The sequence below is a fragment of the Podarcis pityusensis genome (genome assembly GCF_964106645.2).
Source record: "Podarcis pityusensis genome assembly, chromosome: 2".
Taxonomy (NCBI): Eukaryota; Metazoa; Chordata; class Lepidosauria; order Squamata; family Lacertidae; genus Podarcis; species Podarcis pityusensis.
In genome coordinates this window covers 70,879,590-70,906,029 of record NC_138029.1, presented here as the reverse complement: position 1 = coordinate 70,906,029, position 26,440 = coordinate 70,879,590, and the positions used below count along the sequence as shown (strand labels likewise).

The 26,440-nt window shown below is 43.6% G+C and overlaps 1 protein-coding gene and 1 long non-coding RNA gene across 2 annotated transcripts in view; one reads left to right on the top strand and one right to left on the bottom strand.

Moving 5' to 3' along the window:
* Positions 1-26,440, top strand: part of CDC25C (cell division cycle 25C) — a 391,961-nt gene that overhangs the window by 149,166 nt on the left and 216,355 nt on the right. The gene's annotated exons all lie outside the window — the stretch shown is intronic.
* On the bottom strand, positions 81-25,406 carry LOC308466578. The gene is made up of 4 exons (XR_013980904.1): positions 24,821-25,406; positions 23,507-23,592; positions 6,061-6,153; positions 81-1,230 (listed from the first exon to the last, which is right to left on the bottom strand). It is a non-coding gene; the product is annotated as an uncharacterized lncRNA (long non-coding RNA).

Genomic DNA, 26,440 nt, shown 5'->3' with positions numbered 1-26,440 from the left:
GCTTGTGTAGCCTTTAGTACAGCAGTACAGATGCCTCACTTTCCAAAGGAGGCATGGGAGGGTTGAGACCACTGTTCGTCGGCATTGCACACATCCATTTAATTGGCCATTATCAAGTGGTGGTGCTGAGCTACATATAAAAGTGGATGAGGGTGGCAGAAAAAATGGTCAGCTGGCAATTTTGCACCGGACATTTCAGAAAGAGAGGAGGAAAAGGCAGCAGCAATCTATGTTGTGTGCACGTTTGGCTTACTATGAAGGTAAAGATCTAGGGCAAGTTACAGGTCATCAGAACCGCATGCAGAGCATAGAATATTGTTATGCTCACCCCTCTTCTCCATGTGGTGAGAAGTTCCAGGAGTGTGGTACTTGCCCAGGTTCAGTTTGCTTTGGAAGGAAATTACTGGAGGCTTACTGATGTTTTGTAATATTTGCATTTCCTTACAGTCTGGGCATAGGTGGAGGCACAGTGTAAACCAAAGCTGGCTCCAGGTTTCATATGCTCTTGGGCAAAACTCTTTTTGTGGGCCCTTCTCCCTCTGAAACTACTTTCTGCAGCAGAAAAGGTTTTCACTTCACCCAGTGTACAGCGGAGGGCCCTGGTTCTCCTGCCGCATGGTCATGAAATGGTTACTACTATACTGTACGGACTTCTAGAATAGCTTAGCTGATGGAACAGAGCAAAGATTGCTATTCATACTCAGGAGCACCATCACCTGTTAGACAGTAGAGATATCCCTCACTCATGCTTCGTACAATGGTTAGCTCAGCCTTGACCACACAGGTGCTACCTGAAGCCCTTCTGAATTGGGAAGTAGTCCACCTGTCTTTGCATATGGTCCTCCCATAGCAGGCAGCTGGAAAGATACTGAGCCTGGCTGTGAGTCAAACGGGGATGATCTGCTTGCAGGAACGTGAAATTGTTTAATTTGCAGGCATTCATACAGGTAAGTGCAAAATAATATATTCCTCTCATTAACCAGTCCAACTGAATTTAAACTTGCTATGTCACTTAAATCAATTCATGGAGAAAACAAAAGTGATGTTAGAGGCTGGAAGAGAGAGCCAGAGACAGAGAGACAGAATGCACTCACTAAAGATTCATAATAAGCACCAGACCTTTCATACACATTTAAATGCTTGAACTAGATTGAACTGTATCTTGCAGACTTGCAGGCTCCAGACATGGCTTCATGTTTCCAGTCTTGTCTCCAATAGTTTCAAGTATACCTGCAAAATTAAGAGAACATGAAGACATGGAACTCCTTCCATAATACAAACAGCAGGGGAAAGTCAGCGTGAAAATGAAATACTAGAATGGGTATTAAAATCGCATCAGATGTTAAAAGTATGGGGAAATAAAAAGATCTTCTCCTGGTGCCAAACAGGCAATAACTTGGGTATCACTCAAGGCTTATTGGGAAGAGAGTTCCGTAGACCAGGGGGGCATCATAGTCAGAGGCAGATTTAGGAGAGTGTGACCAGTTCAGCTGCACTGGGTGCGGAACCTTGCGGGTGCTGCAACTATGGTTTACAATGAAGCGATATAGGTGGAGGAACAACGAACTTTGGCATCACACAGAACACCGCTGAAATTTGAGACCCCAAGATTTTTGCCACTGCCATGGGGAAGGCCTTCTTTATTAATCTGGCGTCAGCTAGCAATCTAGTGACAGTGTTTTGCTTAGCTGTAGTTCCCAAACAGTCTCCAAAGTCATCCCCACACACAGTACATTGCAGTAGTCTAGCTAGGGGAGCTGTTGCTTGAGGAATTCAGTTTGTGAATTCCAGTATGAACCAAGTTGATCTGTTCCTCCTGGACTAATGTGCCAATCAGAACTTGATATCCACTGGCATTCGCATTTTTCAAATGTTACAACGCTGCTCTTGGGTTAGAAAAAAGAAACCAAATACATTTAGAACAAAATCCTGCAGCCCCTCTCCATCATCACTATCTTTTTGCCTTGGGCAAAAGAGATAGTGGAAATGCTGACTCCAGTCAACAATCTGTTGGCTTCTGGTAACCCAGGCTCCCTACCACTTACCTGCTTAAACTGGAACTATAGCCGAAGGCAGGATTTCACAATCTTAAAACATGTCTCACTCCCCTAAAGGTTTTGAGAGGCTCTTTCAAATGCACCCCCACCCCCCAATTCTTTAAAGAGGCCTCTGCTGTTTTCTTATCTACTCTCCTATTCCTGGTGATCAGGATGAGACTGGGATATGTCTGCAGTGTGAGGTTTTAAAGATATAGTGGCCCTGTGGCATTTGATGATCTCCACTATCTCTTCAAGCTGTTACTCAGCCTCAGTTTGCCCCATCAGACCAATGTCGGTTTGTGCTTCTTCTTGTAAAGATATTTTAAGACATTTTCTTTTTCTTTTCCACAGTAACTGTGCAGTTTTTACTCATTTGTTTTGCAAGCAAGATTCCTAAAGAAGTGTTTCCATTGAAGAGACGCTTTCTCAGCATCAAACCACAGTTATTCATTCACAGGAAAATTGTGGTTCTTCTCCAAGTAGTACGCCCATTGTTATTTTACTGCTAATACTGTGCAGAATATGATTGTGTAAGTGTCACAGGCAGGCGTGTTGCTAACTACTGAAAAGGATTTGGGACACGGTTGCATAAAATATGCTGATTTATATGTATGCATTTATATGTATACATTTGTATATATGCAAGTTTAGGTTCACTTTCAGAAGGAAAACAAACAAACATTAGCTCTTGCTGTCAAGGCTTTGAGCTATAGGGTGCCAACAGGATTTTCTAGGCCCAGTACTTTGCCTGCAGATTGGACTCTATTCCTCAATGAGTTCTGAGCAGTGGTTGTGGCTTCCCACTGTACATATTTTATCCATCATCATCATCATCATAAATTTTATTTGTATCCCGCCCTCCCCAGCCAATGCCGGGCTCAGAGCGGCTAACATCATATAAATAAGACAATATGCATAATACAATATACAATAAAATAACATTCAACATTCATTAAAATAATATATAGTAAAGGTAAAGGGACCCCTGACCATTAGGTCCAGTCGTGGCTGACTCTGGGGTTGCGGCGCTCATCTCGCTTTATTGGCCGAGGGAGCCGCCGTACAGCTTCCGGGTCATGTGGCCAGCATGACTAAGCCGCTTCTGGCGAACCAGAGCAGCGCACGGAAACGCCGTTTATCTTCCCGCCAGAGCGGTACCTATTTATCTACTTGCACTTTGACATGCTTTTGAACTGCTAGGTTGGCAAGAGCAGGGACCGAACAACAGGAGCTCACCCCATTGCGGTGAGCTCACCCCTTCTGATTGGCAAGCACTAGGCTCTGTGGTTTAACCCACAGCGCCACCCGCATCCCATGCACCACCCGCGTCCCATATAATAATATAGAAAATATTATATAAATATTTATATAATATAACTATTATATAACTATTATATAAAATATTATATAATAATATAGAAAATAATATAGAATAATATTAAATATCAGCATTTCAAAATTAAACAGAAATCCACTCAAAAGTTACAAGTAATTTCTAAATTCCAATCAATAAAACAACAGCAAACCACAGTGCACAACATAATACAATACAAAATGAGAAGCAGAGACTGGAGGGTGGAGCAAGGCAGGTGGAAAGAGGCCTTGCCTGATGAAGTCTCTCCCCTCACAGTTTTTCCTCCAGGCACAGCTTCCTTATGAAGAATCCCAGGGCTAAGAGGTGGGGCAAGGCAGGTGGAAGAAGGCCTTGCCTGATGGAGTCTCTCCCCTTACAACAACCCTAAGAGGTAGGTTAGGCTGCAAGGAAGTGACTAGCCCACCATCACACAGTAAGCTTCATGGTCACTCAACAAGCTTCTCTATCACAAGCCCCTCCCCAGTTGCTGCACTGCCTTCGAACAAATAAAGGTAACAGATGGTTGGCATCTTACCAACACTGCACTTTGTGGCATGCTCAGTTGCCCTGTAAGCAAAGTCCGCTTGCTTATTTGTTTGTTTGTTTTAAAGTGGGAGGGGCAACAGATCCAGGACCTGGTGCAAAAAACCCAGGGCTCAGGCCCCTCGACAGTGCCTAATGATAAGCGACACAAATTCCCCCTCATGCTTGCATCGTTTTGTGATCTTTGAGTGCTGTGTTCTCTTACTATAGCATTCTAATGTGCTCATCTCACCCTTTTAGAGAAGTGGTGAATGCCACTCCCTGGGGCAAGGCCCTGCTATTTCAGTTTTTGTTTTTTAAATATTTTGGGAGGTAGCCAACTCAGCCATTCCACTGGTGCAAGCACTTTTGGCTATGCAACCGAACTTCCCCTCCCTCCCCTCTCAACCCTGTGCCCTCTAAATCTGCTGCAGAGGGTTGGGGAAAACTCCACAACAGATCTAAAAGTGGGGGGGGGGTGGATTTCTGCTGTGCTTGCACTAGTGAAAGTGTTTGGCTGGATACTGCCCATTGCATTTAGTTATCCGGATGCCAAAAATGTATCTTTCTGATACTGCAGCACACTACTGCCCTGATTTCACTGAAAACAAAAAGCGCTGAAGAGCTAATTCCCTTGCAACGAGATTGCCACAAGGCCATCCATTAGGTGGGAAAGGAATATCATGATGGTTGTACCAGGCTACATTAGCATACTGTAGAGCACTAGAAGTTTTCTAAGATTCAAAATGCAACAGTAATTAGAAATCCATTCCCCCACAAGTCCAATTACGCCACGAGTGAAGTGATGTTATTCGGAAATGTAATTTTTGTACTTAAATACAGTGGTACCTCGGGTTAAGTACTTAATTCGTTCCGGAGGTCCGTACTTAACCTGAAACTGTTCTTAACCTGAAGCACCATTTTAGCAGAAAATGAGCAGATCACAGAAACTAGGTGGTATCTGTGGTATCTGTCTGTGGGTTGGTAAATAACTCAGTTGTGAAATTGCTGGTCTTTTAACAAAAATATGTAATTTGTCTCAAAGACTGGGGACAAATAGTGACAAGTGAACAAATGATACCAATTTCCCCCCCACCAAAAAAAAAGTTTATGTGGAAACAATTCCCCTGGAACCTCAAATGCTACTCTTTACTATGTTATTAGGGCAGCTGGATTTTACATGCAGTTGTTTGTAGTAATACCCCCATGGCTTAAAACAGGGATTTGAAATGGCCAATTATGGTGCTGGAGAAGACTCTTGAGAGTCCCATGGACTGCAAGTAGATCAAACCTATCTGTTCTTAAGGAAATCAGTCCTGAGTGCTCACTGGAAGGACAGATCGTGAAGCTGAGGCTCCAATACTTTGGCTACCTCATGGCCACTCCCTGGAAAAGACCCTGATGTTGGGAAAGATGGAGGGCACAAGGAGAAGGGGACGACAGAGGACGAGATGGTTGGACAGTGTTCTCGAAGCTACCAGCATGAGTTTGACCAAACTGCGGGAGGCAGTGGAAGACAGGAGTGCCTGGCGTGCTCTGGTCCATGAGGTCACGAAGAGTCGGACATGACTAAACAACTAAACAACAACAACAAGGCAAAGGGCATCAGTGTGATGTGGAGGTCAACTAATCCAAGATGAGCAGTGAGTATTTCAGATTGCTTCTGGCCTTGACAGCACAATCTCCCTCCTTCCCTCCCTTGTGTTTGCTTATCCACTGTCCTCCTGCCATGTTTGGCATCCATTCTTTGTACTTCCATTTTACCCATGCCACAGGCCTTCTCCATTTCAGGCCTTCTCCATTTCAGTTTCTTTTCTGAAGTCTGTTTAAAACAGGAATGGAGAACCTGAGAACAAGGAGCCAAATGTGCCCTGAAGCCTTTCTATTTGGCCCCCAGGACTCTGCCCAGGCCATATCATCCACTTGCCCTGTTCCACGCCCTGCTTACTGCTTTTGCCAGGCTGGAATGTATTCTTGAACTGTATTAATGTGTCTTTCTTGCCTGGATGGAGGCTGGAGATATGTAGGCATGTGAGTGGCTGCAAAGAAACCTCTTTGCATGACTGGAATGCAGCTTACTATAGAAAGGTAAGAGTCACATCTATTGTGTCCCCATTTTTGCCTCTGGTCTTGCCCATCACTAACCTGTAAGCCCTGGAAGATTTATCCCAAGGAAATGTGAGCCTTTAGGGTGGAAAAATGTTCCACATCCCTGATCCAAAACACTGCCAGAAGTCCCTGTAAAGTATAAACAGCACTGGCTTGAATGCATTTCCTACAATACGGCAAAATAGCCAGCAAAATTATACATACATACATAATTTTATTTGTATGCTGCCTTTCCACAGTTCAAACCATGCTCAAGGCAGGTTGCAACATGAAATACACACAACTGCAACATAATAAATGCAGTCATAAACAATAATTAAACATAAAAAATAAACTGAATAATGTCCACATAAATCACAAGATCTAAAATAAAGATACAAAAAGATACCTCCCCCGCCCTACGTAACAGCCGCCCTAGCCCAATAGTCTGTTCAGCAGCCTCAATTTTGTAGCTTGCATCAGTCAGGACCCCGCCCTTTCTGGCCAAGTGGAAAAAAGGCCTGCAGGGCAGAAGGAGCAGGTCTTCCAGGACTTACAGCCAAAATTATTATGATCTTGTAGCTTCACCAACACTACTGTCGCTCTGTCTGTATTGCTATTGGATCTGACCTGCTCTCTACTGCAGTTCTAAGAACATTTTGTACAACAAATGTAAAAGCCCCCTCGAGACTGTCGTGTTCAAAGAGCGCAAGTATGAAAGGATGTCCTAAACATAGGACCTTGGGGGCAGGGCTTGCATACACTCCCCTGTTCCTGTTTTAAACCTCACATGTTCAGATGAATGCCTGAACATAATAGCCTGCTGCTGGAGCAGGCCAGTGGCCCATTTAGTCCAGCATCCTGTTCTCACAGTGGCCAACCAGATGCCTGTGGGAAGCCTGCAATCAGAACCAGAGTGCAACAGCGCTCTCCTCTTCTGTGGTTTCCAGCAGCGGGTATTTGGAAGAATTACTGCTGCTAGGAATAGAGGGAGAAGAGGAAAAGGGCTTATGCTGAGCCACATTCTGGGTCTCTGTGATTCTCAGAGTTCCAATTCAGCAGCAAAGAGCGGTTTTTCCCAGGGGAAAGCAAATGGAAGTGTGGAAGTGATAGTTAAGTCTCAAAAACAGGCAAAATTCCGTGAGTCTCCACAGTAAAAATAAAAATAGCCAAAGCATTTTCAGAATCAGCTAATAAGTCATCACCAGGCCTAAATGCGTTACACCTGGCTTACATATGAACCTTCAAGAAGAAGAACTACCAATGAAGGAAGATTGGCAGAAGAAATTGATGGAACATGTGGAAATGGTGAAACTGACGGGCAAGATCAGAAACCAAGAAGATCGTATTTGTTAGAAACTGGAGTAAATTTGTAGTTTACTTTAAAAAACCACTGTAAACAGTTAAAATAATTGGTAGCGTTGTAATGACATTTGTAATGTGAAATTGATTATGATAATTAGGGATATACAATAGTTGGATAAAGCAAAAGATGCAGAAAACTTAAACTTTTAATATAAGAACCCATTGGAGTTATGGGAGGGAGTCCAAAGAGAACCCTGTAATTTAATGTTTGAATAGGTTAAAGTGTATAAAAATCAAATTAAAAAATTATGGGAGGGGGAAAAATACATATGAGCCTTCACGTCCTTCAGTGATAAACTGCACAAAGTCCAAAGCAGTGGTAAAATCTGTGGTGGGCAACCCAAAGCTTTACAGGTAGAGTGTCTACTCTGTGGACTATATTGCTCAAGGCAACTTGCTTCAACCAAAGTCTCAGATTCATAAGAGGCCATGCAGTCCTCCCTACATTTAGGCCTTCAGAAAACTGCTGTGACAAGTTGTTGTTTTTTAAAGAACTCAGGTGTATCTATACAGTGGTACCTCGGGTTACATAATAATAATAATAATAATAATAATAATAATAATAATAATAATTTATTTATACCCTGTCCATCTGGCTGAGTTTCCCCAGCCACTCTGGGTGGCTCCCAATCGACTGTTAAAAACAATACAGCATTAAATATTTAAAAACTTCCCTAAACAGGGCTGCCTTCAGATGTCTTTTAAAGAGAAGATAGCTGCTTATTTCCTTCACATCTGAAGGGAGGGCATTCCACAGGGCGGGCGCCACTACTGAAAAGGCCCTCTGTCTGGTTCCCTGTAACCTGACTTCTCGCAATGAGGGAACTGCCAGAAGGCCCTCGGCGCTGGATCTCAGTGTCCAGGCTGAACGATGGGGGGTGGAGACGCTCCTTCAGGTATACAGGACTTTAAGAACTTTGCTTCAGGATGAGAACAGAAATCATGCAGCGGCAGCAGGAGGCCCCATTAGCTAAAGTGATGCTTCAGGTTAAGAACAGTTTCAGGTTAAGAACGGACCTCCAGAACGAATTAAGTACATAACCAGAGGTACCACTATATACATTTTTGGATAATTGTTTTCTTCTGTATCTTTTAAGAGATTTTGCTCTTATTTAAAATATATATTTTACCTTCTGGCCTTAATTGTAAATCAAAAGTGCCCAAGCATCTCCAGTTATTCCCGCCCCCCCATCTGGGTTCCCATGTGCCCTCCTTTACAGAGGACAAACCTCTATTTGAAGGTTCTGTCAGAGGGCAGTCTTCTGACGGAAAGATTCCTCTCTGTGAAGCACTACCAATCCAAGTCCAGTTTAAAGATACAGAGAACCCAAAAAAGCGAAAGCAGGTGGAACCTTCAAGCTGTTTGTCAACAGGCAACAGCTGGCAGCAGACTGAGCAGGCAAGCACACAGGTCAACTGAATACTGTCTTACCCACTATGGTGAATGAGATGTATTTCTATTTAAATTACGGTAAGATAATGAAAACTTTATTGAGATCTGTGTCCTTGTTTTCTTTTGGTTATGTAGTTCCTCTTCTTTAGTGATGCATAAGTCATCAACCTAACAAGCATAAGCCGAGTACTGTGATACACCATAACATTGCAACAGGTGGCTTGGCAGCAAAGCATACATTGAGCTGGTGGGCATAAAGCAGCAATGAGTGAACGGGGCAAAGTTTAATCTGCAATAGGCATGTCTGTGTGTGTATATAGCAGTGGTGGCAGGGCAGGCCCAATAGACCAACACCATACACACACGCACATCCCTGCCCAAGACAAGCTACATACACTAGCTAGGGTGAGCCAATTTAATTTGGCACCTGTGTCAGAAAACTCTACAAACACATCTCAGCAACCCACAATGAAATCTTGTATTAAGGTTTATAAGAAAGGAGGAATGCTGAGCATGGCGTCCTACTCACCGTAAAACAACAACACACCAGACACCTCAAATGACAAAGGGAGAGAAAGATTATAAACAAAATGAAGGATTCAAAATTAATCTGATGAAAAACACTGTCTTTAAAGAGAAATCTATTGTTGCTAACTAGCAAGGTTCATTTCCTGCCAAACAAAATTGTTCTGATTTTCGGGAGGAGTTTTTTGTTGGGCCAGCTGCTTAAGAATTATTCAGAGTTGAATTGACGTGCTCCTTGCAAACATCAGGAGTACCTTGGCACCTGGTGACATCATGTGGTCACTTGTGGTAGTGCACAAAGTGTTATCTAGCCATTCCTTTCAGACTCCCCTCTCCCTTCTCTGATCATAGTCCTGTCTTCCTGGCAGGATTGGGCCAAAGGTCACTGTAGCTTAGTACTTTGCTTCCATCCGTGATAGGGTATGTGGTGGATAACCATACTCCATTTGTCCTCAGTATCTGGTACCCTGAACATGGAGGTACTGTTTAGCAGTTATGACCAACAGCCATTGATAGCCTTATCCTTCTTGAATTTACCTGTTCTCTTTTAAAGCCATCTAAGACACTGCCTATCACCATAGCTTATAGCTAAGAACATAAGATGGGCCTGCTGGATCAGGTCTAATCCAGCAACCTGTTAACACGGTGGCCAGCCAGATGCCTATATGCTAAGTTACATATGTTAAAGTAGAAACTCTTCTAAAATGGCAAAGCATTGCTGCAGGAAATAGTGTAGGTACATTTCCCCTCCCAGACTTTGTGGTACTATTCTGGAAAGTACTAAAGGGAATTTATAAGCATATAATTTATAAATTAAGGGTTTTTAAAAGTTTCTCGGATACTGTGAGGGAGAAGGTTAACCTAAGGCTGCAGAGCCATGTTACACATACTTCTAATGGCGGTGCTAGCAAATGGGGGGGCAGTGCCGTAGGAAGCAAAAGTTAGCAGTGTTGCCCCCTCACCCTAAAGGCAATTTTTAAAAGGCTTCAAATAGGTTGGTGTTTGGGTGAATACAATACTTTGAAAATAATTAAGGAGTTGTCCTTTTTCTTTATACTGTCCTGTTAGTTTAAAATTAAAGTACAGGCATTTAAAAAATCACTTTAGTAGTCAGGATATTGTATTGTAAGATGATACTAATGATAACACAAGACCATGAAAAGCAGGAAATCAAGGCAGATTAAAGATCTCCAACACACTAACACACTTCTAGCTTCTTGGATGTATACAGCTGATGACATCCCTAATCTGCCCAAGCACTTCCACCCACATAGCCTACGAACTGCAAAGCAAAGTGGGAGACCAGGGTATGGGGAAGTCTCTGTAAGCAGGCCACCCTCTTGGTTTGCTCTGCCCACCTGTTGGCCCTGCCTCGTGCAGTGTGTCCTAGGTAGGAGACAGTGGTAGCCGGCAAGTTAAAAGGTGGAGTGGCTTATCTGGGCCCTTCTCCCATTGCATGCTGGGCACCCCAATGGTATTTGTAGAAATGGAGTGCCTGATCTCACTGTAGCTGCTCCCTGGGCATTTTGGCAAGCAGAGGTGGAGAAGTAAGAGGAAGGGGGCAGCAGGGCTGTATAAGTGACAAGAAAGGAGGATAGGATGGAAAAAAGAGGAAGAAGAGGAGGTGGAACTGCTTGCTTGCTTGCCTGCCTGCCTAGCTTTGGGGCCTGCTGCACCTTAGAACAAGGACTGCTGGGCTTTGGCAAGGCTAGGCAAGGTGAAAGGGGCAGGAGAGGATTGGTCTGATAGCTGAAACTGGGCTGGGCTGCAGCCGGTGGCAGACCTACATTTTGGTGGCGCGGAAGCTTTAACTGTTATGGGGGCCTTATGTACGCAGCTTCACAAACTCTGCCAGTCAGCTGATTTGTGGAATTTGTGAAGCCAGGTACAATGGACAAAGCCCTGTGCATTGCACCCCCAAGGACCCGATGGTAAGAGTCCATAGCTTCTGCAGTTTAAAAGCTACATGTGTGCGGTCATGCCTCTCAAAATTAAGTAACCGCTGAAGCCTTGAAGAGAGTTGCTTTGTTCTTATTCTCTCAACACAGAAAGACTACTGCCAAAGAGCTGACAACATATACGGCATCCAGAAGGGATGAATCAAACTGAGATACAATCCCACACTGACTCCTGCACTCAGGAGAGATTCCCATGGCTTGTCATGGGAAAGAAGCAGTGAATAGACAGTGGAAAAGTTGTCATGCCAGCAGCACATTAGGAAGCAGAAAACAGATGGAGTGAAAAAAGAAACCAAGAAGAAGAATACTGCCGTCACTGTTTAGAAGTTAGTCTTCCCAGACAGTTCCTAATACACTCAACATTTCTTTCTACTTGCCACCCCCTAGCAAGCATCGTGTCCATAAGAACCTTGTCAATTATCACATAGATTGCCAAACGATTAGTTTGTTTTGTTCAATTAGCTTCTCTACCATTTTGTCTTTGGCAGAGTACATATGGAAAGTAACCACCAAATTTACCAGTTCTGTGAGAGTTTCTGTGTCTCCTCCTGGATATGCTGAACTCTCCAGCATAATTCCCAAGCAATCTAAGCTGCCGTGTCAGATGGACACACATGATGTGTTCTACAAAGACCAGATTGTACAAGCCACACTGCTAGCTGCTCCATTAGACACCTACTGTAGGGACCACAGGTTTACATGTACATCCATCAGTATGAAAAGAAAAGGCATCATATTTTGTTTCTAATAATATCAGTATTATTCAAGTAAGAGAACAAATTCTGAGTGCTAGCACCTATCTATCTATCTATCCTTTCCTCTCCCCCTGCCATAAAATCAGCTATACATTACTTCAGAAACTCCCAGGGGCAGGGCGAGTAGCCCATGGGGGCGGGGTGAGCTGGGGCAGGGCATGCTGTGAGGAGCCTCCAAGGAGTCTGCCTGCTGCCTCCCCCTCAGCTATAGGGCGGCTGAGGGGGAGGCAGTAAGCAGATGCAAACCCCACACTGCCATTTTGGGCAGTGCAGAGCCTGCAGGTGCCCAAGCCACCGTGTCACTCCCAGGCGTTAAGTACCAACCCCCGCAGTGTGGCACCCAGTACACCCCACCCCCAGTCCCTCCCCAGCTATGCCTCTGATGCTGAGTGCTTAACAGCAAAAGATCTCTACTCCTCATCTACAACTCTTGTTTGTAGACCCTATGCAGCACCTCTCAGGACTTAATCACAAGATGCTTCATGGATTCACAAGAAGTATGATTTCATTAGCCTACAGCCAAAAAGAAAAACCACATTGAATATGTCTAGATCTTGCCTTTCCTCCAAGCGGCTAGAAGTGATGTACATGCACCATTTTATCCGTACAACAAACTGGGAGCAGGGGTATTTGGGGGCACAAACCCACACCACACATGTACATAATATTTGCACAATAATAATAGGAGGAGGAATTCAACATCACACTAAGGGGATAGTTCCAAAGGAGTGATCTCCCCTCTCCTCCCTGCATGCACCGTTGTGGAGGTTCTCCCAACCCCCCTAAGAGCCAACTTTGGGGGTTGCATGGGGCACGTGTGGAGGGAAGAAGCCCCATTGCACAAACAAAGCTGAAGGGGCTTTTCAGTTTTGAAAAAAAAAGTTGAGTAAAGGGAGATAAGATGGTGTGAGAAAGTGGACAGGGACTTTTTTTTTTATAAGATATTTATTAAGGTTTTTTGAAATATTACAGTAAAAATGAAAAAGAAAAGAGAAAAATACAAAATAAAAACAGTTAAAAACACACATATTTTCAGTTACTTATTTTCCTTTAGCTTGTTTCCCGGACCTCCTCGTACCTCCCTTTTTTGTATTCCACTTCAATTTATTGGTTCAGCAAATCCTTACCATTAGATTTTAACCCATTTATAACCCTTAAAGCATTACAGCTAGAAACCGCTTAATTACTATCCAACATCCTTCTATCATTCATTAATTTTACAATATTTCTGTAAATAGTCTTTAAATTTCTTCCAATCTTCTTCCACCGACTCTTCCCCCTGGTCTCGGATTCTGCCAGTCATTTCTGCCAATTCCATATAGTCCATCACCTTCATCTGCCATTCTTCCAAAGTGGGTAGATCTTGTGTCTTCCAATACTTTGCAATGAGTATTCTTGCTGCTGTTGTAGCATACATAAAAAAAGTTCTGTCCTTCTTTGGCACCAATTGGCCGACAATGCCCAGAAGAAAGGCCTCTGGTTTCTTCAAAAAGGTATATTTAAATACCTTTTTCAGTTCATTATATATCATTTCCCAGAAAGCCTTAATCCTTGGGCACGTCCACCAAAGGTGAAAGAATGTACCTTCAGTTTCTTTACATTTCCAACATTTATTATCGGGCAAATGGTAGATTTTTGCAAACTTGACTGGGGTCATGTACCACCTGTATATCATTTTCATAATATTCTCTCTTAGGGCATTACATGCCGTAAATTTCATACCTGTGGTCCACAACTGTTCCCAGTCAGCAAACATAATATTATGTCCAAGATCTTGTGCCCATTTAATCATAGCAGATTTCACCGTTTCATCCTGAGTATTCCATTTCAACAGCAAGTTATACATTTTTGACAAAATCTTAGTTTTGGGTTCTAACAGTTCTGTTTCCAATTTTGATTTTTCCACCTGGAAGCCAATTTTCTTATCCAAATTATATGCCTCCATTATCTGATAATAATGAAGCCAGTCTCGCACTTTATCTTTTAATTTCTCAAAACTCTGCAATTTCAATTTGTCTCCTTCTTGTTCCAAAATTTCCCAATATTTCGGCCATTTGGCCTCCATATTGAGCCTTTTCAGAGCTTTCGCTTCCATCGGTGACAACCACCTTGGGGTTTTATTTTCCAATAAATCCTTGTATCTTATCCAGACATTAAACAGTGCTTTCCTGACAATATGATTTTTAAACGCTTTATGTGCTTTGACCTTATCATACCATAAATATGCATGCCATCCAAATACGTTGTTAAAACCTTCTAAATCCAAAATGTCTGTATTTTCAAGAAGTAGCCATTCTTTCAACCAGCAAAAAGCTGCTGATTCATAATAAAGTTTAAAGTCTGGCAGGGCAAATCCACCTCTTTCCTTTGCATCAGTTAATATCTTAAATTTTATTCTGGGCTTCTTGCCCTGCCAGACAAATCTAGAAATATCTCTCTGCCACTTCTTGAAACAGTCCATCTTGTCCACAATTTGCAATGTCTGAAACAAAAACAACATTCTAGGCAATACATTCATTTTTATCACAGCAATGCGGCCCAGCAGTGAAAGCTTCAAATTTGTCCAGATTTCTAAATCTTTTTTCACTTCCGTCCAACATTTTTCATAATTATCTTTAAATAAGTTCCCATTTTTGGCTGTCATATTAATCCCCAGGTATTTCACTTTCTTAACCACAGTCAGACCTGTCTCATTCTGAAACCTCTCTCTTTCAATCGGTGTTAAATTTTTCTCTAAAACCTTAGTTTTTAGCTTGTTCAGTTTAAATCCTGCCACTTGACCAAATTCTTGAATTAATTCTAAGACCCTTTTAGTACTAGATTCTGGCTCCTGTAACATCAATACTAAGTCATCTGCAAATGCTCTCAGTTTGTACTGTTTGGCTCCGACCTGTATACCTTTAACCAACCGGTCCCTTCTAATCATATTCAGCAGAACCTCCAGGACCGATATAAAAAGCAGTGGGGAGATTGGGCACCCCTGTCGTATCCCTTTTTCTATCTTAAATTTTTCCGTCACCACATTATTTACAATTAATTTAGCCTTTTGTTCAGAGTATATTGCACCTATACGATTTTCAAAACCTTGGCCAACCCCCATCCCCTGTAGGTTCTTCTTCATGAAGCTCCAAGAGATATTGTCAAAAGCTTTCTCCGCATCCACAAATATCAGAACTGCTTTAGTGTTAATATTCACTTCTAGTTTTTCCAAAATGTCAATTATATTCCTCAAATTGTCAGACAAGTGTCTTCCCGGGAGAAAGCCCGCTTGGTCTTTACAAATCTCTTCCATCAATACTTTTTTCAATCTCTTGGCCAAAATGTCTGCAAAAATTTTGTAATCCACATTAAGTAACGATATAGGGCGGTAGTTCTTAAGCTGAGTCTTTTCAGTCTCTGTTTTAGGTATAAGTGTAATGTACGCCTCTTTCCACGACTCTGGTGCCCTTTTCCCTTCCAAAATTTCATTGCAGACTTCCTTCAAAGGTTGCAATAGCCACTCTTTCAAGGATCTATAATATCTAGAAGTCAGCCCCTCCGATCCTGGAGATTTGCCCAATTGCATATTTTGAATGGCACCTTCCACTTCCTGTTCAGATATTTTATAGTTCAGCATTAATTTGCTTTCTTGAGAGATTTTTTGTAACCCATTTGTCTTCAGGAATCGGTCTATGTCCATTTCTTTCTGTGGCCCTTGCGTGTATAATTGTTTAAAGTACCTCTGGAAACAGTTTCTAATCTCAATTGGATTGTGTATATTCTTTCCTTCCACTTCTAAGTTTGTGATAGTATTTAATTTTTGTCTTTTTTTCATTTGCCAGGCCAACAATTTCCCACATTTTTCGCCCTCTCTTACAATACTAGAAATTCAGGACCACCCACTGAAGTTGAATGCTGGAATATTCCGGACAGACAAAAGAAAGCACTTCTTCACACAGCACATACCCAAACCATTGAATTTGGTCCCATAAGATGTAGTGATAGCAGCCAAATCAGATGGCTTTAAAAGATGATCAGAAAACTTCATGGAAGAAGCAGCTATCAATGGCAACTCCCCACCACAGCTATGTTCTTCCTTCACTGTTGGAGGCAGTAATGCGACTGAATGCCAATTGCTGGGGGCAGAAATGGGGAGAGTGTCATTGCACTCAGGACCTGCTCACAAGCTCACCTAGCTGGCTGCTGGGAGAATAGGATGCTGGACCAGATGGGCCTTTGGCCTGATCCAGCAGGGTTCTTCTTAAATGTATTTTTTCAGTGGTCCTCATCTTCTTGAGAGAGTAGATCAGTCAAGAACCAGACTGATCGAAAATATTTATTTATTATTACATTTATAATTCCACCTTTTCTCCAAAGAGATCAAGGTGGCATGCACACTTCCCCCTCCCAACCTCCCTTTTTAACCTTAGGACAACCCTGTGAGGTAGGTTAGTCTGAGAGAGAGTGACTGGCCCAAGATCACCCAGTGAGCTTCATGGCCGAGTGGGCATTTGAACCCTGGTCCCCAGATCCTTGTCCAGCACAAGGAACAATACAATAATGACACATGGTTTTCCAAGACAAGGACCAAGGAGAGAAAAATAATAATGTAAGGAACCGCAATAAAATATTTACAAATTTAGATACAGCTGCTATTTTACCAGAAACCGTAAGAGGGCAGTGTAAACAAAGAAATGCCACAAGAAAGAATTTTCAGGGACGTGTAAGTGCTTGGTAGATTGGCTTTCCCAAAAGCTAAGTTAATTTTATGGTTTGCAGGCTTTTAAAAGAAAAGTATGCAATTTTTAGCCAGAATTTCAGGCCTGTTCTACCTCTTGTTTCTCTGGAAATCTGTCTTTGCCAAAATAATTCCTGTCTGTTGGGTGAATCTATGCAGTGTTTCTCAAGTATTATTTTTAACTCGGCTCACTTCAAAACTTTCACTGCTTTCTAGTTCCTCAGCACTATTATCTGTTGCATGGGTGAATATCCATAGATCCTTGTATGTAGTTATGTGTATATAGCTACATGCACGCAACCATCAGCTGCATCCAATGACATGAGAATCAGGGCAATAATCTGATATATGCATAACTGCAGAATATCTCTGAACCTCTTTTACCTCTTTTACAGATACACTCCAGGAAAGATTAAGAGCACAGCAGATTGTCCTAAACTTGCTTCTTCCCAAATCACATTTGGAGGCAAGGAGAAGTAAGGCGTGCTCTGGTCCATGGGGTCACGAAGAGTCGGACACGACTAAACGACTAAACAACAACAAGGATGGGATCATGCACACAAATCCAATAGGATGTTCACTGTCAGAAGGTGATCAGTCTACCTGGGTCTTGGTTAGTAGGGAAAGATCCATGGCATACCCCAGGGTCCCATCTCCTCTGAAACTTTGATCCTCCTTCCACTTCTCGCCCCTCCCCAAAAGGCGGACATCTCACAAGTTTGATAATTATTTCTATAAAGCACCAAATATAATGGGCAGTAGGCACTTTCAGAAGAGCAATTCCCCTGGCATGCCTGGAGCAGATAAATTAATACCTCTTTGGGCAACAGCAAATGTCTATCTCATGTATGATTCCCGGATGGACTACATTTGGTTAGTGCACATACACCAACATAAAGTCATTTGAACCTATTTTCCTAAGGTTTTCTAAGAGCTTTGCTGAATCTGACCTTTTGTCTGTTCTGAACTGTCTACCAATCAGTTTCACCGGATAACTCATTTTATTTTTTCCTGAGAACTAGCTTCACTCTTTCAATAACACTTGCAATGGTATAAGCCTCTGTCATATCCTTCTTCACTTGCCTCTTTTCTAAACTAAAGAGACCCAGACCCACATATTGTAATCTTTCCTTATATGAGAGTTGCTTCAATTGCTTAATCTCTTGGTTTGCCTCTTTCTGCACCTTCCTAAAGCTACAATTTCCTTTTTGAGGGAAGGCAATGTAAACCACACACAATATTCTAAATCAGGTTTGGGGAGCCTTTTTCTGCCCAAGGCCACATTCGCCTCTTGGCAAGCTTCTGGGGGCCACATCCCAGTGGTGGGTGGGGACGAAAGCAAAAATGGGGATAGTAATCAGTGTGATTTTTACCTTTTTCCACCCTGGCTTATCCATCCCGATAAGCCAGAGGCCTTTTCCAAGTTCACAGACACATCCCAACCATGCAAAAACACTTGGGGTGTGAAGCAGTGGTGTTGCCTGCAGAGAGTTCCTAAGCCCAGGGAGTGTTCCTAGGGCCAGACAGAGAGGCTAGGAGGGGTGCATTTGGCTCCCAAGCCTGTTTGAAGGCTTTGTCAGCAGCTTTTTGGAAATCCAAGTATATAATTATTTCTACTTTCAGTTCTGTAAGGTTGGTTGTAAGTTTACAGGAACCACACTGATTTGTTCTCAGCAAGGCCTTTTCTGTCTTGAACAACTCTACCTTTAGTAATGCTTACTTCCAAGGTACCCACTTACCCCAAAAATGAAGAGGTATATACCAAATGCACAAAAAGAAAGGAATAATCCCCTAGCTGTACAGAAATCCATTAACTGAACCCACTATATTTTGAATACAATTCCTTCCTCAGAGATATTCTTAGGCACAATCAGCTTGAGTCTCCCAATTCTGTTTGCCAGGTTTGTGCTCTAAATATATAGATATTGCTCATTCAAGCAAGAATGAACTTTAAAATATTACTTGTGAAATTAAATGTGAGTAACAGCTTTGACTTCCAGGACTAGATAACTATACAGTGGTACCTCGGGTTACATACGCTTCAGGTTACATACGCTTCAGGTTACAGACTCCGCTAACCCAGAAATAGTACCTCGGGTTAAGAACTTTGCTTCAGGATGAGAACAGAAATCGAGCAGCAGCGGCACGGTGGCAGCGGGAGGCCCCGTTAGCTAAAGTGGTACCTCAGGTTAAGAACAGTTTCAGGTTAAAAACAGACCTCCAGAACGAATTATGTTCTTAACCCGAGGTACCACTGTATTTCCCAATGAATTGACACTAACATGTACTAGAATTACTGATCTCCCCCATCCATCAACTGCGCTATTGGCTTTTACCAATATAGTGTGTGATGTCTGCCGTGTTAACATTCACAACACCCCCATCTCTCCTTGCTTCTAATTGTCTACAGTAGCAATAACGGGACTTCTCTGTCAAGTCCCTGAAAGTCTCACCAACTACCTCTCTCAGTGTATCCAGGTTATTTACTTTTGCCTCAAAGGAACAAGCCTTTTCCTAATAGCTAAGATCTCAGTGCACTAAGCAAACACTCCACCATACATTTTCTGCCAAACATTGGGTAACCAGTGCTAGGAACCCTGCTAACTTTCTACCAAGTGAATTGTCTTTGGCAAGGTTTAGAAATATTTTTGTTGGTTACAAAATCTCCATTCCCCATGTTTCCTTACTCTATTGTCAGGCTCTTCCAGGAGTCTAGTTATCTGTTTCATTGTAGCTCTTATCAGGTTTCACCTTTGGACTTTCTAAACACTGCAGAAAGGGTTGGCCCAATATATTTTTCCACCTAAGGACAAGATGGTACATATCCCCATGCCATGTACACTAGCCAACCAGACTAGCAATTGAGTTTTGTTTCAACATTGCAATGAGACAGTGAGCATCTTCTGGGGGCAACAGGTTAGTTTGGGGGGTGGAGGTCTGGTCATACAGCACACACAGGTCTGTCCATTCTGCACCCCTCAGCAACTCCTGTGTGAGGCAGCGACCTCGTTCTGCCTAAAAGTAAGACTGACCTTGACTACATTCATTTCCTATAAAACCCCAGGAGGAGTCCATCTCTTGCAAGACTTGAGAAATTTGGCTATGGCTAGCTATTTCAGCACTTGTACTAAAAAGATTTGTTCTGGTTTCATTTTATTTCAGCTTCAGATGGCCTGGTTTTTACACTGAGAGGTGGAGGGTATATCTGTTTGAAATTAAAGTCAGAGGTCTAATTAGTTCTCTCACACTATTGCCTCAAGTGCCCTCAGCAGAATTCCAATCTGGGGTGAATACTTGGATCTTAGAGCACTATTTGTCTTTGCCCTAGGCTTTCATATTTTACCTTTCAATATTCTTGGCATCTCTATACATCCAAGTTAAAAATAAACATATCCATCATATCTCTCTCTCCAGTTTGTGTTTTCTGTACTCATATATAAGCTGATATTAGTTATTTGTTCAATTGCACCAATGGAATGCATTTCTTGAGAGATTTCACACATGCAGAAAAATAGTCTCACAGTCCTTAGCAATATTACTGAGTATCAAAGCTAAACACATAAGTATAAGTTTTAGGATTGATTTCTCAGATCAAGAAAACTTCCAATCTCATTGACAATACTTTTGCTTCTGTCAACAACTAAAATCTCATTGCCAGTTGTGGTTAGCTTTGATGACTCACCAGATGAATAAAATAAATCTTAGGAGGTAAATAATATCGTTCTTGAGCTCAATAGACCGCTAATCAAATATTGTATTACAACTGATAATGCAATGCACTTGATGTATATTGTTGTGGACTTGTGGGTGCCCTGACTCCCACTAGATTCTGGGGTGTTTGGGGTTTACAGTAATCAGTGCTTTGATAATTAAGATGGGTTGATAAATGTTGCATTTAGAAGTGTAAAAATGCAGGCTAACCCTGTTTTTACCAGAAAAAGGTATTACCTGGGAGAGGAGCTATTAAATGGAATGAAGGCTAATGACAGCCGGTCATCAGCCCATGGGGGGAGCTATCAATGGGGAGAAGACTGTGATATAGGGAACGGGGCCCTCCTTCAACTGTTTGTGCTAGTGGGCAGAGAGGGTTTCATCCTGGATGATGGAGGCTGAAGAAAAATTGTTTTTGCAAGAGGTTTGAAAAGCAGGAGAGAAGTGAGCGAGAGCTCTTGGCAAGCGGGCTGGTACAAAATGGGAGAAGAGACAGAGATGGCTGTTTGGCTGCCTTTGAATCCAACACTATGCTTCTGTAGGAAGCAAGCCCCCCCTCATGTGAATGTTGGAAAACCCTCTACTGTAGACTCAGGTTGTATATACAGTATGTAAAAATAAACAATATATCATAAAGACACTGCAGTCTCCATTGTGCCTAATTTCCAAAGGAAATACAAATCCTGTGTGAGTGCCAAGACCCCTGGAATCACACCACTCAGAGATTGTGGTGGCATGGAACAATATATACCAAACACAGCTTTGATGATAAATAAGGTACTTGGCTTTCTCTTCACATCTGGGAGTCCCACTGCTGTGGGATGCTGAAGAATGCATCAATTTGTTTGCCTCATTGTTGGACCCACTGTTCTCATGCACTCCCTTTCCAGATTCCCAATAGATTTCATGCAAAGCACAGTTTAAGCCACTGTCTATGGGTAAGATAGTTCCATAATGCCCCATATGCTCCATAAAGTATTAAACCTTTGATCCAGCCACCATTAACCATTGATGGACAATCATGCTGAGTGAGAATAAATAGTAAGGTGTTCATATAGCAGCTAAAGCAGGGAAGAGAGAAATGGCAGAGTATCCATCATAACCTTGAATGTTAATAAATTAGGTTATAGAAGAGGAGAGTCCTACAGGTTTCTATGAGTCTGCAGTCAAGACGCCAGATTTATATAGGTCCCTCTTCTGCTGCATCTGCAGAATCCAGAAAGAATTGGGAGTGGTAAGCATGCATGGCATTTTTTCCATTTGGAATAGAAGCTTATTGCCTCCCTGCATGCTGGCAAAAGAAAAATAAACCTGCCTTTGCATGACTGTTGCATAAGGAGGAGGAGCTGGGTTTTCTCTCAACCTCACAAAGATTACCACTTTCTCTCTGTGTGCGCTATTTATCTACACACAAAGAGAAAGAGGTATCTCTCCTCCTCCTTTAAAGCAACATTTGAGCTTTGCCACGCAACATTTTACCAGTGATTAATACTGAGAAAGTCAACATAGAGTTCTTACTTTCTAACATCTGCACATACACTTTTATGCTTCATTATTTAAAAGCAAGTTTTAACAAGACAGTCACGAGTCATTCAGGTTTACGTGCCAAACACAAATTTTAGCAACAAAGCCCTTTGGAGTAACTACCATTCCTCCTGGCACCACCTAACATGAAACCTGCAAAGTCAAGTATTCAGTTTGGTTTTAACAGAAGGGTTTGGGTTTTCGGTTTTGTTGTTTTTCTTTGCATTTCTTATATTGGCCCAATATGTGCAATATATTAACACTCCTTGAGGGACATTGATGGAACCTTCAACTTTGGCCAGCTTCAATCACTACTGAACCTTAACAGAATCTGGCCAAAATAAACACAGATGGAATCTGCTCCTCCTCCCTGCCTCTTACACAATATTATTCTTGGCCCTCCTAAAGCAGGGATCTTTTAAGAGCTGCTCCTAGGAGCTCTGTAAGCAATAATTTGAAAAAAAGGAAATTGCCATTTCTGGCAACAACAAAAACATCTTTTTACCACTAAATAAATTTAAACTGTTTCTCAAGCCAATTACTTTGGAGTAATCCTACAGCAGCCTATTGGAAACTCATATTTAGGGATGTAACACTATACTCAGTTCTGCAGACTGAGAGGCTAATCATGTTGTGGAAGCCCCCTTACACTGGCAGGATATGAGATACCCTGCTGGTCTGACAGATATACTAGTGGAACATTCAAAATACACCAATGGAACACTCCACTGGCAGAGCTGTTCCACCTGCGAAGATATGCCACCAGAGTGGCGAAAACAGGGTGAAGTTATGTGCGGGACAGAGGTGACAAGGGCAAGAATTACACTTGTGTCAAATTCTACACCCACCCAAGGCCACAGAAATGCCCCTGTCTAGGCTCCAATAGGGGAGCTCCTCTAAGGAAACTCCCTCTCATTGAGTTCAATGAGGGGGAGATATATATATATATATATATATATATATATATATATATATATATCTGCCCTGACCCTGGTATGAGTATAGAATGAGTATGACCCTGGTATGAGTATAGAATGTGGTATAAGTCAGGCTTCCCAGTGTTTTCGACTACAGCTTCTATCATCTCTGAGCATTGACTGGCTGGCTGGGAATGATGGGAGTTAGAAGTCCAACAACATCTGGAGAGCACCAAGTTGGTGAAAGCTGGTGTTAACTCACTACCCAATGATAGCATACTACAACCACCAGTATATAAACCCACTACAACCAGTATATTATAAATTCTCCCACACTTGGAAGTTTGGTAATAGGGAATTAAGAGGGAAAGGCACTTGGCACAACAGGAGAGCAATTTGCACCAAAGATGGGTACTTCACAAGACAGTTGCCTCCTGAACACACTTGGAAATTTGCACACATTGCTAACACTTTTCAAGTGGTCCAAGGACAAAAATGTTGGGGAGCTGCTCCTCTAGACCAAGGCTTGCAACACCTGAGCAGACAAAGCTGAGAATTAGTGAGGCTTTACCAATCTTCTTTACTAAATACAGGTAAACATAGTAACTGTGCTAATATAAAATAGCACTGCTTGTTACCTTTTCTTTTTTCCAGGCTAGGCTCCTACACCTTCAGTTGTTGCTTTACAGGCAGAAATTTCACGTCATCTTTTCTCATCAGGGCCCTGCAGAGGGTAAATGTTTAACCTGTTGAACTCTGCTCATCATGCATATTGTTGTGAGGCTTTTGGAGAGGAGGTTAAACTGTAGGCCTGAGTGCCTTCCAATTCCTGGATCCAGCAAGGATTAAAATCTAGCGAAGGATTCAATTGTAGGAATAGCCAGGCCAACTTCTTGATGAGTTAATGGACCCCTAAGTATGGGTCCTTAGGGCCACAAAGGAAGTGGCTCTGTGCAAGAAGACAAATCTGTCCATTCCCCTCCCCGGGTCTGGTAGCTAGAAGAACAAAACCAGAGCTGAGGTGTGTGAGTTAGAAACAAGAATCAGGCTGGGCAGCTGAGAGAATGGGAGAAACAATACCCTTTTGGGGTGTTAATGCTGTGACACCCTCCACGGTTGGCTCAAGTTGTATACATGTGTAAATAAACCATATATCCTAAAGACACCACAGTCTCCACTGTCTCTCATTCCAAGGAAACCAACCCTGGATATCCAGGGTAAGTGCACTGATCAGAGATCGGGGTGGCATAAAACAAAGTGTTAGAGGAACCTAGACTGAAGAAAAACAAAAACAAGCAGCTTAGTGGTGCTCACCTGGAGGCAAAAGGAGTTGACATGTACAGTCACTGCTTGGATGTACAGTGGTACCTCGGGTTAAGTACTTAATTCGTTCCGGAGGTCCGTTCTTAACCTGAAACTGTTCTTAACCTGAAGCACCACTTTAGCTAATTGGGGCTCCTGCTGCCGCTGCGCCGCCGGAGCACGATTTCTGTTCTCACCCTGAAGCAAAGTTCTTAACCTGAAGCACTATTTCTGGGTTAGTGGAGTCTGTAACCTGAAGTGTATGTAACCCGAGGTACCACTGTACTGAGATATTGTGGGTGGGGGCTTTAAATGGGTTTCTGAGGTGAAAAGCTGCCTTATTGGGAAATTCGTATTCTAGAGGAGAGGTCTATCTGCTCAGAATGCAAGGAACAGCTCCTCTATTCACCTCGCTATTACCCCCTCTGAGTAAAACAGGGCGCTGAGCGGGGCGGCGGCGGCGGCATTATTTTGTTTTTATTCTAACAGGCAACGGCCTGAGCAGCGGCAGCAACAAACGAGCCATTCCTCTTTTCGCCAGCACTCCTCCTTTCGTGGCCTCCGGGGCCGCTCCATAAAGGGCTTGGCAAACCCAGTCACCTCGCCTTTCTCTCTCTCTCTCTCTTTCCCTGCCTCCCTCCCCGCCTCACCCCGCGGGCGGATTGTTCCCTTTGCTCTCCCGCCGCCGGGCTGGGCCGGGCCAGGCCAGGCCAGGCCTCGAGCCAGCAGCCGCCGAGGGAAGGAAGCGCCTTTTATGGCGCGCGAGGAAGGGCCATGTATGGCGCGCAGGGCAGGAAGCGCCATGTATGGGCAAGGCAGTTCCTGCTTGGAACCAAACGAGGGCTGCTTCCGCTCAGCTTTGGCTCGGCGGCTGGGATCGGATGACGGGGACGGCTCGTCTCGCTGCTCTCGCGGCTCGGAGGCTGGCAAAAGCCGAGAGAGGCGGCTTCCCTCCTGCGCTTGGCTTCCACGGAGGGAGCCAGGCAGCTCCCGCCAAGCAGCGGCGCTTGCTTGCTTGCTTGCTGGGGGTTGGCTTCCCAGGCGCGGGAGGCTGCCCGGGAGTGGGGGCTCCTCCAGCGGCGGCGGCTGCTACTACTACCAGCATGGCCTACTAGCGTGCTCCTTCTCTCTCCCCCACTCTCTCCCTGCGCCTGGGCCGGCTCCAAGAGTGACGCAAGGCCTTTCCTGTCACTTAATGGTCAGCGCCGAAGCAGGGCTTTAAATTACAAGCAGCTGCTGGCGAACTGAGCCAAAACAGATTCTCCCCCGCTGACTGGCCCCGTCGGGAGAGCGCGCCAGCTTCCAGGGCGCGCAAGAATCCGGTGTCCTCGCGGCGAAAACCGTGTGAACCGACCGAGCCTGGGTTACAAAAAAAGGAAAAACAGAAAAAGTCTCCGGATCCATCCATCCCTCGCTGCAGACAGACCGAGTCAGCACCTTCCCCCTCATCCGCTCCCGCTGCGGCCGTCTAATAAAATCCTCCACTTGGCAGCTGGGAGCTCCGCGCTTGCCAAGGAAGCGGGGATTCCCAGAGTCGGCTAGGAAGAAACGTGGAGGGCGCGTTTTAAAGGGCGCGCAGCACCCTTTCGACGGTGGGTTGGCGGGGCAGCCGGCTCTGTGCTGCTCGCACGGGGAAGGCTCGCTCCTGGACCCAGAGGGGCGCAGGAGGGGCAGCGCCCACCCAAACGATGGGCAGCTCGCTTGCATTTTAAGTGCTTCCGAGTATAACCCAGTGCAGATGCCTTAAGTGCCCATCAGCATACGGTCCCAGCTGATCAGACGCTCCCCCACAATCATGTATTGGGGAGGGGGGCTTCTCCCTTTTTTTTCTCCGCGCGAGTTTTAGTCGTGGGTCTAATCCTAGTGAGTTATGATGCATTCAGAAAGCTGGGATTTCTGATGGGTTAGCTCAGCATAAAAGGAGGTGAGCTCCTGGACACGTCATTTCACATCCCTATTTGCAGCTCTGCCGCAGGTTTGCAGGCTCATAGCTACCTTCAAAACTCACTTGGATTACAAAACCAATATAAAGAGCCCAGCTCTCCTCTCAGCCCCTCTTTGCAGCCTTGGACCTCCAGAAAGCTCATACCTAGAAGAGTACCCAGATATGCGAGATAAAACACAGGGGAATTTGGGGGGATCTTCCCACTTTCCAGTTCTGTGGTATATAAATGGGTCTCAGCGACTACTGCAGCTAAATGATTTCATTTCTAAAGGTGCCTGCAGTTGAAAACGTGCCTCTGTCCAAGAAACCCATCTCCATAACCCCA